Below are 17,721 nucleotides of genomic sequence, written 5' to 3' on the forward strand. Positions count from 1 at the left end.
GTACAATATGCCTGGATATTTGCTTAAACATTCTGTGTTTCTGTGGAGACACTTCATGATGACACTAACATTTAAAATCAGTAGACTAAACAAAGCAAATTGTCATCCATAATGTGAGTGGCCCTCCTAAAAAATCAAAGATCTGAATAGGATAAAAGTGCTGGCTTTCCTGGGATAAGAAGAAATTCATCCTTCCCCATCCTTTAAGCTGAGATATTATCGTTTCCTACCTTTGGACTGGAACTGAAACATCAGATCTTCTTCTTGAGACTGCTGGCCTTTGGACTGAAAAATTGTATTATGTTCTCTCCTGGGTCTCCAACTTACTGGCTTCCACTGTAGATCTTGGGACTTATCAGCCTCTATAATGGTTTGAGCCAGTTCCTTCTAATAAATCTCTTCCTTTCCTCTCTCTCTCTTCCCCCTCCCTTTCCTCTTCTCAAGTTCTATATACACACTCGCATGTGCACAAACAACAGCCTATTGGTCCTGTTTCTATGGAGAACCCTGTGACATATAGAGACCTAAACTTTAGAATACAATTACTACTTATAAAAGTTCAGAGATAGAGAGAATATCCTGGCTAGATCTGGAAGGAGAAAATGAAGTGAGGCCATAGAGGCCATAGGTCTGATGCTTAGAAGAGATGGTCAAAAATTCAATGGAAACATAATAAGATAAAGTCCTCAGTTGTTGTTTAGCTTCTGTTTTCTTTGTAATTTAAGAAGGAGATTAAAGTCAGTCGGTGAGAAAAAATTGATTAACACAATAAATCAAATGTATTGAGAAAAATTGTAGGAGTGCAACCAGCTTACTAAATGCATTTAAGACTTTTGGCTCAGACAAATTATATCTCAGGGCACTGAATGAACTTCAAGACGAGTTCATTAAACTTATGTCAAATATCTGTGAGAAATGATGGGAAGCCAAGTAAAAATGGAAAAACAGTAGACTGAATGTTTAAGAGAGGAAGAAGGTTAAGTCCAGATTCCAGACTAGACAGAGGTTGATATTGATCATGTCCCAGATTGCAGGGCTCAGCATCACCTACTTGAATGTAGGGCTCCCAGGAAAAAGAAGTAATGAAAATTCTGAAAGCTCAAAAGTAGAAAATATTTGGAAAGCAAATGGTTTGAGCTTAGTAGATTGCAATGTATGGGTCAACAGACATGTGCTAGGAGAAAAATACTGGTATTTTTACACAAATCACCTCTAGAGGCAGAAGAATCATGATGAGGATAATTAAATCTATACAATTCAAGAAATTGGGGGCATGGAAGACAGTTAATAAGGAGAAAAGATACTTCAGAGCAATATTTGCATATTTGAAAAGATGACATTGGACAAGGACTTAAAGTTATCCTCTATACTTATGAAGACCAACCAACCAACCAATCAGAAGTTACACCCCACAAAAAGCTTGCCATTAATTATCCTCTCTTCCCTGAAAATGAGATTTCTCTCCTTGTGATGTCATCTGTCTTGAAAATGTCAGGGATGAGGCTGGATTATCATTTTCTGGAGGTATTTCATGAAAGATGCAAGAGATATGGAAGAGGGAGAACTGCTGGCTTTAAGACTCTAAAACTTTCTTCCAAATCTGATGCTTTGAGATGGATTTATTGTATATCAATAAACAAAATATTGGGTTCATCTATGCAATTTTGATAGAAGAAAATATAATCTGCCTATTTCTGCATTACTTGATTTATGATTATCATCATTAAAAAATCTCCTCTGACTATGGAGCCACTTGTGAAGAACTGTAGCTTATGTCCTTTAAAACTGGAAAAGGTCTTTAAGATATATTATAAAGCACACCCTTCATGTAAAGGTGATAACTCAGATGACCTAATAAGACTTACCTACCTGCATCTACAATTTCTTCAGCATTATAGAAAAATACCTGCTATAATTAAAATATGAAGTGCATTACTCTAAATATCTATTGCATTCATTGTGTTGTCAAATGCAATACATTCTGTCCCATTTAATCCATAATCTCTACAAACAACATATTTTTTATAAAAACTTGTATCTCATGTATCATCCAATTCACAAGATTAAATAGAATTGACCAGAGTCATACTTTATTTATCTATAGAAGAAAACAGAGCATTGCACATTTTCACTTATAAAACTTTTTTTTCTCTTAGTAATTGGACCAAAATGTTTATATTAAATTAATTAACATGTTACTCATTTAGAAAGAAGATACTAGTCAATAAATAGTTAATAAGGTTATAATTTTATAAATTGAGCTCCACCAGTAGTTTATTCCACCCTAAGCACCTAATGATATAAAAATTATGAAGATACTAGCTTAATGAAAAAAATAAATTCATATCAAACATCTTAGACCAGATAAAATAAAAACACAAAGTAATAAGTGGGCTCAAATATTCAGAAATTAGCAGGGAAAAAAAAGACAACTAGGTCTATTTGGGAGCTATAAGAACTAAAAGGATTTACTGACATGCAAAACCTTATGGTTTTTTTAAAATCAAGACATGAAGATTGCTTTCCACACTGACAGAAGACTGAAAAATAAGCAGTGATGAATATTCTGTTTGATGTTATGACTTAAAGTTGACACTCAGTGAATTGGAATGATGAAGATACAGCCGTGCATTCACTCATTTTGGTTAGGCTGTATGTCACTATCTCCAGAGGATAGACTCTGATCTAATGATATAAAATCTTTCCGGTTCTGTTCGGGAGAAATATAATTGGATGAGTGTGAGGACATAGCTGGATGATAGTTCTGCTACAAGAAGATACTTCTAAGTATAGGGCTGTCATTTGAAACCAAACCTGCTGGTATGTTGCTTTTAAACTTTCTTGTCCTCAGAATGTGAGAAATACCTTTCTTTTGTTTATGGGCCAACCATTTTATTTTTGTATGTTATTTTAGCAGCTTGAATGGACTATGATATTCCTCTATTATTCTCACTTAATCCAGTCTATATTCATCACCTAATTGATTTAGCTTGCTAGCATTCTAAACACTATTGCTTGTTTCCAAATTCTGATTTGAAAGTTCAGACTCGGTGGCAGTTTTTATTTTTATTTATATTTCTTTACCTTTGTTCTCTTTTCATTCGCAATCTTATCCTTTTTTATAATATGAGGGTTTTGTTGTTGTTGTTGTTGCAACTGAGTACCAGGAATCCTAAATGCAAATAAAAACACACTGAGAACATTTGGAGTAAAAAGATGTCCCATTAACAATTAAATGAAAAGTTATAATAACTGCCAAATAAAAATGAAAAAAAAAAATCCAAGAAAAGAAATAATTAGATTGGCAGATTGGCAGTTGGCAGTAATGTTTGTTGTTTATTTTGTTTGTTTGTTTTTTTTTTTTTTTTGGTTTTTTGTTTGTTTTGTTTTATATCACTAATATGTAGCAAATTTGGTGAAATAAAATTTGTAAATTTATGTTGAAATATTGCTATCAACCAAGAATTCTCCTTCAAAATGCCCTATCCCTCATAATGAAAAGGAAAAACAAACATATTTCAAATACAACATGTATTTAGTAGTTCAGCCATTATATTGTGAATGAAAACAATAGTGATGACCAGTGTTCAACCTTAAAACATCAAAAATTACTTTCTGGAAATAAGTACAATTTGAAAGGTGACTTCTTTCCTAAGTGGTTAAAATTTGTTAAGGGCATTGTCTTTAACAACCAGAGGCTAGAGGCAATAGTTATAAAATTCTGACTTAGCTATATAAGTTAAATTAGAGTGTGAGTTTGAGTGCAAGGAGTCAAGAAAAATATAATTCCCAAGGGCATGCACCTAGTGACGTACTTCTTTTAGACATACCCACCTGCCCACAAGTATGAAAATCTGACTAACATACTCCCGCCAACTCCAATATTTTGATATATCTGAAATCAACATGGTTCATAATTTCATGAACCATCTGGGTCACCTAGTTCTTGAAAAAATTCAATCTTAACACTTTCAAAACATAAATCTGTATGGCAAGTCTTTTATATTTGTATGTCAGAATAAAAACAATGTTAACCGTGACCACAACTAAATCATTGAAGTGAAATACCACATGTGGGTCAGAACATGTATATTTCCCCCTTTGAATTCTTGACCATATAATTGTTTTACTTCTTGTGCAGTGTATCTTACCTTTGTTTCTTTAAATTCACCCTCCAAACATTTCTACCCTGTTACCTCCTATCTGAAACTGATACCTTGTTTTTATTTTGACATGAGGTGTCCACAAAAAGTTCATGTGTGAGAAAATTAAGGAATGTTCTGAAGTGAGATGATTAGGGTATATTCGCTTTATGGTAATGGGAAGAGTAATCCATTTGATGGGGTAATAATTTGAATGGATTCAAGTGTTGTAACTGTAGGTAAAGCCAGGATTAGGGAAAGGCAGTTAGTGCAGAAATAGGGGATCCAGTCAAATCCAGGACATGGAGGCCATGAAAGCCATCTGCCTCTGGAGTTGTAGACTGCCCCTGGGAGAATGGAATGTCAAGGATCCCCAGAGCCCATGTTTACCAAATTTACCTGTGCTTCTCAGGGACTACAGGCAGGGAGCTGCTAATTAATGCCCCCTGGGCTCTTACCTGGCTGAATCACTTTGACCCTCCACCTGCCCATCTGCTTCTCACTTTTTGCATCTCACCTGCAAAACCTGGCCTAGTCATGCAGGCAGGAAGGAGAGATAAGAGGGGAAAGAACTGGAGAACAAAAGAGACCCTAACCTATAAAAGATGTAGGGTATGCTCACCTCTGGGGATTCTAGAACATCAACCATGGCCCCCTTCTCCCTCCCGGGAGAAGTCTGTATTATTACCTTTAAATAAAACCTGCTTAATATGCTTGCCTTGGCATGCTTCTCTGAGGTTATACTTCAACACCTGAGGAAATAGAACTCCTCACCAGTAAATGGTAGTATTATAGGCAGCTTGCCACTGATTATTCTCTCTTCCCTGAAGGATGAGAAAATTTCCTCCTGTGATATCAATTTTTTTTTTAAATGGGAATTATGAGGTTAATGTTAGGTTGGGACTTGAGTGGCTACTTGCGAGAGTAAAACGACTTAGGCAGTGGGCAGCACACCAAACAGGGACAGATAAACTCCACCAACCCTTACGTTCACCTATCACTCAGCAGGAGTCCCACCTCTTCTGACCCTGGGCAGCTGGGACCACGTGCAATTTTCTCAGGCTCTCCACCCTGACCTGTACCCCAGGGGCCGGGAATTTCGCCTGAGAGCCAAATTCCAATGAAGCTTGCTTCCCCTGCTTTCTTTCCACTTTTGTTTGGCCACTAGCCCTGCTCTTGAGCTTACAGTTAGATTATCACTTACTGGAGATGTTTCATGAAGGATGTAAGAAATATGGAAGGGAAAAACTGCTGGTTCTAAGGCTGGTTTCTATGAGACTAATTGTATGCTGGTGTACAAAATATTGTACTCATTTGTGAGATTTTGAGGGAAGAAAATACAATCTGCTTTCTGACCACCATGAGCAGAGCAGAAATCCTCCACCAAGTCATGATGTTCTGCCTCACCTTGAGCCATGGAGTCAGATGACCATAGATGAAATTTCTAAGACTGCTGAGTCAAAATAAACTCTTCCTCCTCTCAGTTGTTCTTTTCAGGTATTTTTTGTCACAGAGATACAAATCTAACACAGCAAGGAATCAGGAGTGAGCTCATTATTGTGACTAACCTGAAGATATGACTGAGAAGACTTTGAGGTTGGTTTGAGTGTGGAGTTTGGAAAAGTTTGAGATGCCAGCTGCAAATATTTGAGAATGTTTTAAGTAGAGCTTAATGAGTGTTTCTGGTAGGAGATGAGATCAGAATGAAGACAGTAAAGATTGTGCTCATGAAGTTCCAGAGCGGAATAAGAATTTTATTGGGAATTGGACTAGAGGTCACTTGTTACATTCTGGCAAAAACTTGTCTACATTTTTCCCATGTTCTAAGATGTCCTGTGAGGCTGAATTTAAATTTGATGGATTAACTGATCTGGCAGAGGAATGTCAAGGGAGCACAGCATTCAGGTGAAGGCATAGATATTGCTAGATGCTTTTAGCTGTGTTTACTGTGGTAATCAGAAGCAGAAAACAGAGTAGAAATATTTGAAAAATTTGCAATTTGGTCAAAAAAGAGTTTGTAAAACTGGGACCAAGGATGGTATGATTATTGAAGAGATTACAACCACTAAGGAAGTGCTAAGTGCTTTATCTACACAGATACAATATGAAAGATGGCTTGAGGTCATATCAGGAATTAGCAAAACCACACCCATCACAATCCCATGGGTGTAAAAATAAAAATTCCTTTACAAGACATTATAGGGGCACACTTTGTGTGTGTGTGTGTGTGTGTTTTTGTTTTTTGTTTTTTTTTTTTTTGTTTTTTTTTTTTTTCCCTGTGCTCTGATGCCCAGGCATTCAGAGGCCACTGTAGCCATCATCCCAGTAAACCTGGCTACTCCTCAAGATGGTGATTGGCTTTGACATCAGGTACATGGTGCTGATTCTGCTAGAATGTAGGATGCCAGAGTTATGACATCATAGCATCTTCCACTGAAATTTTAAAGGAAGACATAGGAGAACAGATAAAAGATAGCAGGGTTAAAATCCATGCAGATAGCCCCTGAGAGAGCAATGTGTGGAGACATGAAGAGGAAGCCGAAGCTTCGGTAAAGGACCTTGAGATACCAGTACTGTGTAATGTCTGCCAAGGAAATCAGTAGAAATCAAGCAGAAACAAATGGAGAGAGAGGCCTTGTGGACTGCAATCAGCAAGTCCATAGGGGAAGAGCTACATAAGCCTTTGGAGAGAATATCATGATGTAATGTTCCTCAGATGCTGAATGTGGAGCTACGGGACTTTGTTTGCTAACTGTATTTCAGTTTCAGTCTTGTTTTGTTTTTATCCTTTCTTTCTATGCTGCTGTTTCTCCCTTTTGGCATAGAAATGTTTACCCTGTGTCATTTTACATTGTATATGTATATCTAGTGTGTATGTATATGTGTGTGTGTGTGTGTGTATAGATATATTTATGTTTATATTTTATATTTTATCAGATGTACAGCTTGGGTTTACAGCTAAGAGTTTGCTTTGAGTTTCAGATGAGGCTTGGACTTATGACTTTTAGGTAATGCTGAAATTGTTAAGACTATAAAAATTCCTTAAAATGGACTAATATATTTTTTTCCTTGTGAGATGGACATGAACTTTTGGGGGCCAGGAGAAGAAAGTTACAATTGGAATGTGAACTGTCCTGAAAAGCTCATGTGTAACACAATACAGTAATATACAAAGGTGAAATCATTAGATTATGTGAGATGAAACTTAATCAGGGGATTAATTCATTAGATGGGTTAATGATGTGAATGGATTAATGGATGGTAATTGTAGAAAGGTGGGGCATGGTTAGAGGAAGTAGGTCATTTGGGGTGTCCCCTGGGGATTATATCATCCGTGCCTCTTTTATTGAATTTCTTTTCTCTCCAGCTGTCATGAACTGAGGAATTTTATCCCAACATGCCCTTTTATCATGATATTCTCTTTTGTCTTAGCACCAGAGCTATGGAGGTGATCAGTCATGAACTGAACCTTTGAAACCATGAGACAAAATGAACTTTTCTTCCTCTAACTTGGTCTTGTCATGTCTATTGGTCTCAATGATGAAAAATTGACTAAGAAACCCACATTATGTATATTAATGAGCTTCCTTATGTTCTGGTGTTCTAGCTAGTTAGACCAAGTCAATAAGGTCCCCTGATTCAAAGTAATAAAAAAAAAAAAAAAAAGGAAGTAGATCACAGTATCTCTAATGGTTTCAAAGTATATGTCCCATTCCAAATTGATATATTGGAAACAAAGATCCAATGTGATATTATTAAGCGCCAAGTACTTAAGAAGAGATTAAGTCATAAGACAGCTCACATGAATAGAATTAACTACTTTATTTAGAGGCTGAGAGGAATTATCTCAATTTTCTGCCCTTCCATCTTTCTTCACAGGAGAACATCGAGTTCATTCCCTCAAGTGGAGGCAGTATCCAATGTACCCTTAGAAGCTGAGACTGAAATCTTAAAAGAGACTGATTTTGCCAGCACTTTGATTTGGGCTTCCGTGCCTCTGTAACTGTAAGAAACAAATTTCTACTTTTAATAAATGACCCAGTCACAAGTATTCTATTACAGCAGAAGACTGATACGATATTCATTTCTACACTTTTTTCTCTATTTGGTAACTGTAATTTTTCTGTGTACCTAATTGAATGTCCTTGTTTATTTCATAGTAGGTTCCCTTCTATAATTTCCTTCCTTCAGGTGTAAACACTGCTTTCTCTCTTTTCTTTTCTCTGCTGTTTAACAACTGCTTCATTGCTATTAAGTCCAGATATCTCAAATAATTTTGCATCTTGTTAAATATTTTGTATTTCAAGTCACGAATAATATCAAGAGCTCACTTCAAAAAATATTATTTATTAATTTGTTTTGCTATTAATAGGGTTCAGTCTACAAAATTCTGTAAAATATGAGACCGTCTTTTTATTGAAACAAAGTCCTGCTCATTCTACAATTTGGGCCTTGAACAGGTTTGCATAATCATTCTGACGAAGCCATTTCAGAGATACTAATGAATGAAATTAAATATACTTCTTTTCTAGATCAAAAGACAATTTTGCTGGTAAAAACCTGGTGATTTCCTTATTGAATCAGATCCATTTTCTTTCAGTTCAATGTTCTATTTTTCCTGTAATTTCATTAGATATAATTTAACTGCTTAATATAATACTCAAGTATAATAAACTGAGTCTAAATATCATGTGTTCTCATTAATTCAAACATTTCATCCACTTTTGGAAAAAAAAAGTGTTTTCTGTTAGCTTGGATCTTAAAAATTTTACAAGACAAGGATCTTACCTATTAATTTTAATTTTTGTGGCTTTATATATTTTAAATTCTTAGTCAGTATTTACTTTTGATCCCAAATTCTATAGATTCCCTACTTATGGCATCACCCTAACATTGATTCAATTTTATCTTCTTCTCAACACTATAATTCCATTAAATAGCTTTATTTGAGGATGAGAATTTTGACTGGAGAAGGTATGTAAACATAATATATTTAAAGTAGAAATGGAGTAACTGTTCTTATTAAATAAACTTTATAGTATTTGTATCTCTTCTATATCTTCACTAATTTTGTCTACTTTTTCTTTCAATCATTGTGAAAGTTATGCTAATGTTACACAATAAGATGATAAATTTATCAATATCTCCTTGTATTCTTATCTTTTGCTTTACATAAATATATTAAAACCTTAGTATTAGGTGCACAAAATTTGGACTGTTTCTAAAATTTAGCATGTTGAATTTTCAGTTCGATGTTTAATCCTCTTTATCACTCAGTTATCACTCAGGGTTTTCTGTTTTTCCTGTTAAGGTACTGTTACTACTTGACTATTTTCTTTTTGTGAGTTTATTTTCTCTGTTTCGTTTTTTAAAATTATTGTGTTATTATTTGCTGGGTGAATTATTTACCAGTATGACATATAGCACATAGCTTCACCATTACCCTCACCCACACATGCACCATCAGACACAATTGTTAATGTGGTAGATTTAGCATCAGAAAATTTTGAATCGCCAATAATATAACATTTAAAAACAAACTGAATTTTTCTTTTTAGATAGATAGAGGGAGGAAATTTTCCATTCTCCAAATGCAACTCAACAACAGCCCTTAATGATTCACTTTCCAGAGTAGATATACATATTTTCTATATCTATACATCTATCTATATCTGCTATATTTACATGAGATAGCTTCCTCAGACTAAGAAATAAAATTCTGATATGTGTGTACTTTAGTTTCCCATTTTTCTTTCAGGTTAAATTTTACTTGACTTCTATAACAAGTGAATGCATATTTTTTATTAACTGCTTCCAGGTTGTGTTCATGCAAACACCAAACATATTATATATGTTGAAATCCTTGTCCCACAATCTGTTTGTGGGTGAAGAAATGCCACAGTTTAAAATATACGACTTCCTGGGATTACAGGCATGAGCCCACATGCCCAGCAAGAAATTTATGTTAAATAAACCAGAATAAGCTTTAAAAAAAGACAACACTGCATGACTGATGTGATCCTACAATATGTATAATCAGAAAAAAATGAAAGATTACACTCCATTTGTGTATGATCTATCCAAATCTATAAATGCATTCTACTGTCATGTACAACTAATTAGAACAAATCAAATTTAAAATTTTTTAAAAAGACAATGTTATAGCTTGAGGCAGATTTTAAATTATTTACTCAAAAGACCAGATATAATAGTCAATTTCTGAGGAATATTTTATGCTCATGCATGTGCTTTAATTATTGAAAGGCTAAAGTATGGAAATATTTATTTTGCAAATTTGAAAATGCAATAAATTTAAAAAATCAAAGTATTACTGCAACAACAGCAATTATCAGTTATCGAGTACATACCCCAACCAAGTTATAGGGCTCAGAACATTCCACACATTCCCTCCTTTACTCTCCATCATAGCCCTGGGGAGAGACACTCTTATCTCTATTTCACAGATGAGGAATCTGAAGTTTTGATAAATTCAGAAAGTTGACTGCACAATAGGAAGTGCCCAAGTTATTCTGATCTACATGACCAAATACAAGGAAAATTTAAGTCTGTTGGAGGAAGGATGAAGTTGAAACTATTATCCTGAGGCAAAAAGTACAAAAAATTGAAGTTCTTAATTTCTAATTTTAACATGTTCTGCAGCTTATTGCTTTATATCATATGCTACAATAAAAATATCATGATTTTAAAAGTATCTGCCTTTAAATTTTTGAACAATGTTATAAAATTTCTAAAAAGATAGTTTTCATTGCTTCATAAACATCCCTCTTAATCTAGAATGTAGATGTGATTGTGCATGTGTGTGTGTTTCATATATATGCCAAGAATTTATTATATTTCTTAATTGAATCTTCATGATTAAAACTGATAACTTTTTTGTAATGTCACAAATGTTTGTTAACACCTTGTTTTATTTGAATAAATTCTGTAATATGCAGTGGAAGCCCTATAAAATATAAGCAAATATGTTTTAAAATATAAAGGCATAATGTTTCAGGGAAAAGAACATTAGATGTACTCAGCAAATCCACATAATGTTTCTTAAGTCTTTGGTCTAGACATTTTTAACATCTCAAGGTCTTTTTCTTCCTTCTTGAACATTTCACTGTCTCCAGATTCTTTATAGAGTTGTTTTAAGGGTCAAATGACAATAGGGTAAAATGCTTTAGAAACTGTCAACTGTTATATAGAGAAAAAATAATTAAGATATTATTGTTAATAAAGTAACCACTTACAGGAATTTATATTATCCACTAACGTTTTTCTGAGGGAATGTTTTTCCTTAGCCACTTAAACTATGTCCACCATAGATAACCTTTACCATCTAGACTTTTTGATGCCATGTGATAAAATACCTAATCATCATCTTATTGAAATTATACGAAAATGGTCATCAGACTGACCCTGATTTAGTTCTCAGATATTTGATGTGTGAAGCTATTTCACTTTTTAGATTTTCTATCACATAGGATTCACATTACAATTTTTGATAATTTTAGTATTATCTTAAAAGATTCTTTCAGTACCCTAATCTTGGAAGTTTTCTGAAACTGCTTCAACTTCTTTAAGATTTTCCTTCACTCATTCTCTTGTGGTTGTTCCCTGGTTCTTATTATTTCCAGCAACCACATTCCTTCCTTAATACCAACTTGAATCTTTTTAAAATTTATGTTTTATTTTTATTTTTATTTTGATACCTGGAATTGAACCCAGGAGTGCATATAGTCACTGGGTCCTAACCCCAGCCCATTTTATTTATTTATTTATTTATTTATTTATTTATTTATTTATTTATTTATTTTATTTTGAGACAGGGTCTCTAGGATACATATAGCCTCACTAAGTTGCTGAGGCTGGCTTCATTAGCTTGAATCTTAACACTGTCTAACTTCATCTTTTCAATCACTACCTCACAGTTCCAAAAACATTACTTTTTCCCTGAACCTCCTCCAATCCAATGACCTATCACTCTTTTTCAGTTCAATCATGTCTTCAATCTCCATATCACCTGCTAGGATTTCCATGGTCATCATAATAGTTACTGTTTTCAATGAAATTGCAATTCCCTTCTTACTTTTCATTCTGAATACAGCTACTTTGGGAAAACCCATACTTAATTAAGTTGAATTCACTACCTTTTCTATTCCTGTACCAGAGCAACTCCGATTAGCTGAAGAAAAACAGACACCTCCATACAGTTTGATTTCACTTGTAATGATGACAAATAACAGTGATTTACTTCCTCCTCTGAGATTCTATTATATGCTCCTGCCTTTTTACTTCAGTTCTAATCTCAAGGACTGTTTCTGAGTAATTTTTGTTCAAGCATCAATTTTTAAGTTAGAAAGCATGAACCAGAAGTAGGATATAAATGGAAAAGGACCTATCTTCAAACCTGCATTTCTACTTACATTCTATTTTCCCACCTGTTATAAAGATTGTCTTATGTGCATTACATTCTAGAATGCAGAGTGAATTATATGCCTGTACAATGGAATTATCTACTCTCAAACTATTTTGTTGTAGCCATTTTTGGTAGATTCTTTCCAAGTGAATTTATTAGCAGTTTAAAATATTCAAATGCATAATGTAATTAAGTTTTTTCACTAAACATTTCTTCACTATCATATATTTTATGGACTCCCTCCACAGTTTAGGATATAATTCTCTCAATAATCATCAATAATTGAATACAATTTTTCTCCTCCCACTCCTTCTTGAGCTCAGTTCTGTTAGGTAATACAACAATTACAGTTAAAGTCCCCAATGAATTTTGATGGTTGAATCTATTGGATAATTATATGCTCTCATCTTAAATAGCTTATCAGAGGCAAGTGTAACAGGTGACGAATCACTTCTGTAGACCTATGAATTCCTAATTCTGACACCACATCTTTCTTTCACTTTATCTATTTCATCTTCTATATTTGTCATTCACAGAGCTCAGTCTTAAGCTCTCTTCTTTCCTCTAAACTATAATCATTTCTTGGTGAACATATCTAGTGTCATACCTTTAGAAATAATGTAAGTTTCAAAATTATTATATCCATCTGTGTGGGTCTCTCATCTAAATTATACCTTCTCAAAGCAATCAGTTGCATGTCTCTGGGTTATCATGAACTTTGCATGTTTGAATAGGGCTATTTTTCTCTATCACCTGAACTTTCATTTATTTGTGCCTATTTTAGTTAAAAAGAGCCCTCATTCTTCCTGTAGATCATAACAAAACTTTGGAGCCTTCCTGGACCAATCTATATCTTTTTTTTTCCATATTATTAGCAAAAACTAAGAGCGTCAAACAGTTTTAGCTGTAGTCCATACACATACACACCAGGAATTTTTACAACTCTCTAAGGAAGGTAAAACAGTCATCCATTCTTTGCAGATGAATTATAATAGAACTTTGAAGTGGCACCTGGAAATACAGCAAGAAGCAGGTGATTTGAAAATGTAAACCAAAATAGTCTGGCTCTAGATTACATACTCTTAACTATTCTAATTTGAAAATAGAATCTGAATTCAATCAATTCTCACAGGTTTCACAGTTACTGATTTGCTGGAAGACACATTGCCACTTAACTACAGTTGCATTGGAGATACACTGTCCTTGCCTCAAGCCTTCCAAAAATACCTGCCCATTCTACTCCTTCCTTACTTTCAGGTGCACCCAAAGTCTCCTTGTTAAACACACTGTACTTGATCATCCCATAGAACATAGCATCAATCTCTTTTCCCTCTTACATGATCTATTGTCTTCATTGCTTAATGCGCTGTTAGGTCAGTATACATTTCTTTCCTCACCCATTGCTTTAATCTTAGAAGAGAAACTGGTATTGATTGTGTTAGTTAGCATTGTGTCATTGTGATCAAAATACCTGACAAGTACAACTTAAGAGAAGGAAATATTTATTTTGGTTCATGTTTTCAAATATTTAGTTGTGGTGAGCTGACTCCATTACTCTGGGTTCAAAGTGAGGCAGAACATCAATCATAATGGAAGGTTATGATAACAGAGTTCTGCTGCGCTTATAAAAGCCAGAAAGCAGGGGTATGGGGGTGCTGCAAAACATGAACCCTTTGAGGGCATGTGCTAGTGACCTACTTCTTGTATCCACACCTTACCTGCTTATGGCTACCACCCACTTTGTCTATTCACACTAGTATGGGCTGATTAAGTTATAGTTATCATAATTCAATTATGTTACTTGAAAATATTCTTGCATTAACATCGGTACTTTTGGAGGACACTTCATATACAAACCACAACATTCTTCCCTTGATCCCCAAAAGCTCATGTCTATTTCACAATGTGAAATTCATTTGGTTCATCTCTAAGAGCTCCCATATTCTTGACAGTTGCAGTATTGCTCCAAAATCTAAATTTAAAGTCTCATCTGAGACTCAAGGCAAATTCTTGACTGTCAGTCCCTATAAAAAGAGCACATTTAATATATCCAATATATAATGGTACAAAATAAATATTCCCATCCTAAAAGGGAGGACTAGAGGCATAGAGAGAAAGGATGGAAACAAAGCCTTGCCTATTATAGCTCAAGTAGCCTCTCCTTTAGTCTGTCCTTCTTGCATTTAGCAGTTTTCCTCCATGGCCAGTGCACATTACTGGCACAACACAGTTCCTAGGATCTACATTTTAGCTTTGGTTTCACTTATGCAGTTTCACACATTATCCTTTCAGGAACAGCTCACAGGAATTCTAATCCCACTGAACTTTGTCTGGCCTCCCAGGCCTTCCTTTGAAACTTGATGCAATCCTCCATTATCCCATAACTCCAGCAGTTTACATTCATGCAGAACAAATGCCACAAGTGTGACATCAAGGTCTATTGCCAACTTGAACATTAGCCAGGCCACCTGGGATCATGGTAGCCATGGCCTCTGAATGCTCAGGTAGCTAAGCCCTAGGAAATGAATCCTAGATGCCCCTGTGCAAACAGGATGCTTCTAAAGTCTCTTAAATAAATTTTCACTTTTATACCCTGAGCATTCAATGGATATGTCTAGCAAATTCCTGAGATGTCCTCAAGCCATGTTTCCTATTGTCTCTGTACAAAGTACTTAACCTCTTTATTGGCTGTAATCTCTCCAATGGCCATACCTTCATCAGCCACATCTCACCTACCTTCAGTTACTACTGAGTTCATCTGAAAAAAAGTAGGATGGGCTGATTCAGTTATAGTTCTCATAATTTGATCATTTTACCTCTAAATATTCCTGCATTAACAAAGAAGCTTTTGAAGGATACCTCATATCCAAACCAGATCATTAGTAAATACTTAGTAAATGGTTCCTGAACAGATGAGTAGCTCATGCATACACTAAAAGTACTATTAGTTGTCTGGATTGTTTGTAGTTAACCTTAAGTTAAATGAAGCCAAAATCATGTTGGGCATTTTCTTTTTTTCAAACCAAAGTGACAAAATTGTTTGCTTATATAATAAATATTGTCATCAAATATTATTTAATTTGATGTAATGATATCTGGAAAAATTGCCGTATTCTACCCACAGACAGAGGGAGAACAGAATAGCTAAGTATCTCACATCCAACACAAATCTGGACATAGAAAGTCCACTTACTCTCTAAATTGCTGAGATGGTTTTGGAGACTTCAGACAACACTGCAAAGTCTTCAACTATAGCCTTAGTTGATTAGGGTAAATTTTTCTTCTGTAGTAAGTACAGGAATTATCTTCAAATTGAAGTACACACACACACACACACACACACACACACACATATATCACACATATATATATATATATCTCCATTTTTGTATAATAAGAAAAACATAATAGATAATATTTGAACCTAAACACTGATGTTCTCACTATTGACAGAGGGGGATTGTTCTATTTCATGTAAAACTCCCTTGAGTTCAAACAAAATAAGTGCAAATTATGCTTTTTTCTTTCTTAACAAGTTCTCATGAATTTAAATATGTCCTTCCAGGATCAGTGAATTTCTGAATAGCATTATCTCATTTAATCATAACCAAGCCTTATAAAATCGACAAGCAGCTGAAAAATTTACCTTCAAAGAACAACAGATTGACTATATTTATAAGAAAATGAGAAATGCAGAACATAAACTTTTCTTAGTCAATAACTACCCAATTAAAATATGCCAGAATAAAAAGATTTGAAGGGAAGATCACAAAATTTGAAGTGATCAGATAGGAAATCAAAACACATTAATTTCAACTGAGTGTGTTTTGCCTTGAGATACCAGTTAATAATGGTGTTATGATGTCAAGGTTCACAAAACTGATGAGAACTAAGTACTGATAAGTATCATAATTATGCTATTAGGAGTATGTTATGGCACTAATGTCTGATATAAAATACTGTATATCAAAATATGCTTCATTACTGCTTATCTTTATTCTATCTTTTATCTTTTATTTTTATTTCTATTTTGTGGTTATCTTAAATTATTTACAGATTTCAGTATAGAAACTAGAAATAATGTACATATTGGAGATGTGTACTCAAAATTTTAAGAAGGCATGTGAATGATTAAAGTGGGTTGGCAGTTCAGGGGATGCAGCTCAGTTGGTAGAGTGCTTGCCTTGCTTGTGTGAATCTTGGGGCTCTATCTCCAACACTGCAAATAGAATTAAATAAAGCAAAACAAAATTAAAATAAGTACACTAATGATAATTGTGAAATATAAGAATGGCTCCTAATCTACATGTGGTGTTCACACACATGCCAAATAACTAGTGAAATTTTTTTAAACTATTGACTAATTTAATAAATATTTTAAATCTAATCAAATAGACTGGTACCACACAGGAAAAGAGAATGAGTGCATTGATGCAAAAGAAGCTGATATTAAAAAATGAGAATTTTGAGAATGTTTTAGCTAGGTTTTTGTGCAACATGTGGTGTAATTAGACTAATTCATCATGTTATGTGAACATAGGAATAAGCCGCTTAAAAGAAAAACAAAACCACAAATGGAAAACAAGCATTATTTTGAATATATGTTTAAAGATCATGTTCCAGTATGAATGAACTTACACTAATTTTCAAGTCAGAAAGCTTATTTTATCTAAAATAAATTGGTGTATGTAACAAAAACACTGTATAATCAAACTATACATCATTAAACATTAAATATTTTGTGTAAAAATACATTAATGAGAGTTACAATGTTTCCTGATTAATAGAAAATATAAAAATTTTTACAGACACAGTATGCATTACCTATAGTTAAAAGTAGTGTACATGTATCTAAGATATATGCAAATGCTAAACATTCACCTTTGTGGTTTTATATATAAAATTCTTTTTAAGTTAAATAAAAGTTAAGTTTTATATTTTTATGAAAGTTCTATATTGAAAATTAAAGATGCGTTTTTGAAAACAAATCTGTTCCTATATCTTTATTATTTAAAATTAATGGTGCATTGAAAGAAACCCCCAAAAAGAGCGATAAAAACTGCAAATTGTGCTGTCAAGTGTTGTAATTCATAATTGCCATGACAAACCCTTAAACTTCCCAATTACAGTTAAAGTTATTTTTTAGTTACATAAAAT

Source organism: Sciurus vulgaris, assembly GCF_902686455.1.
Source record: "Sciurus vulgaris genome assembly, chromosome: 10".
In the NCBI taxonomy this organism is placed as follows: domain Eukaryota; kingdom Metazoa; phylum Chordata; class Mammalia; order Rodentia; family Sciuridae; genus Sciurus; species Sciurus vulgaris.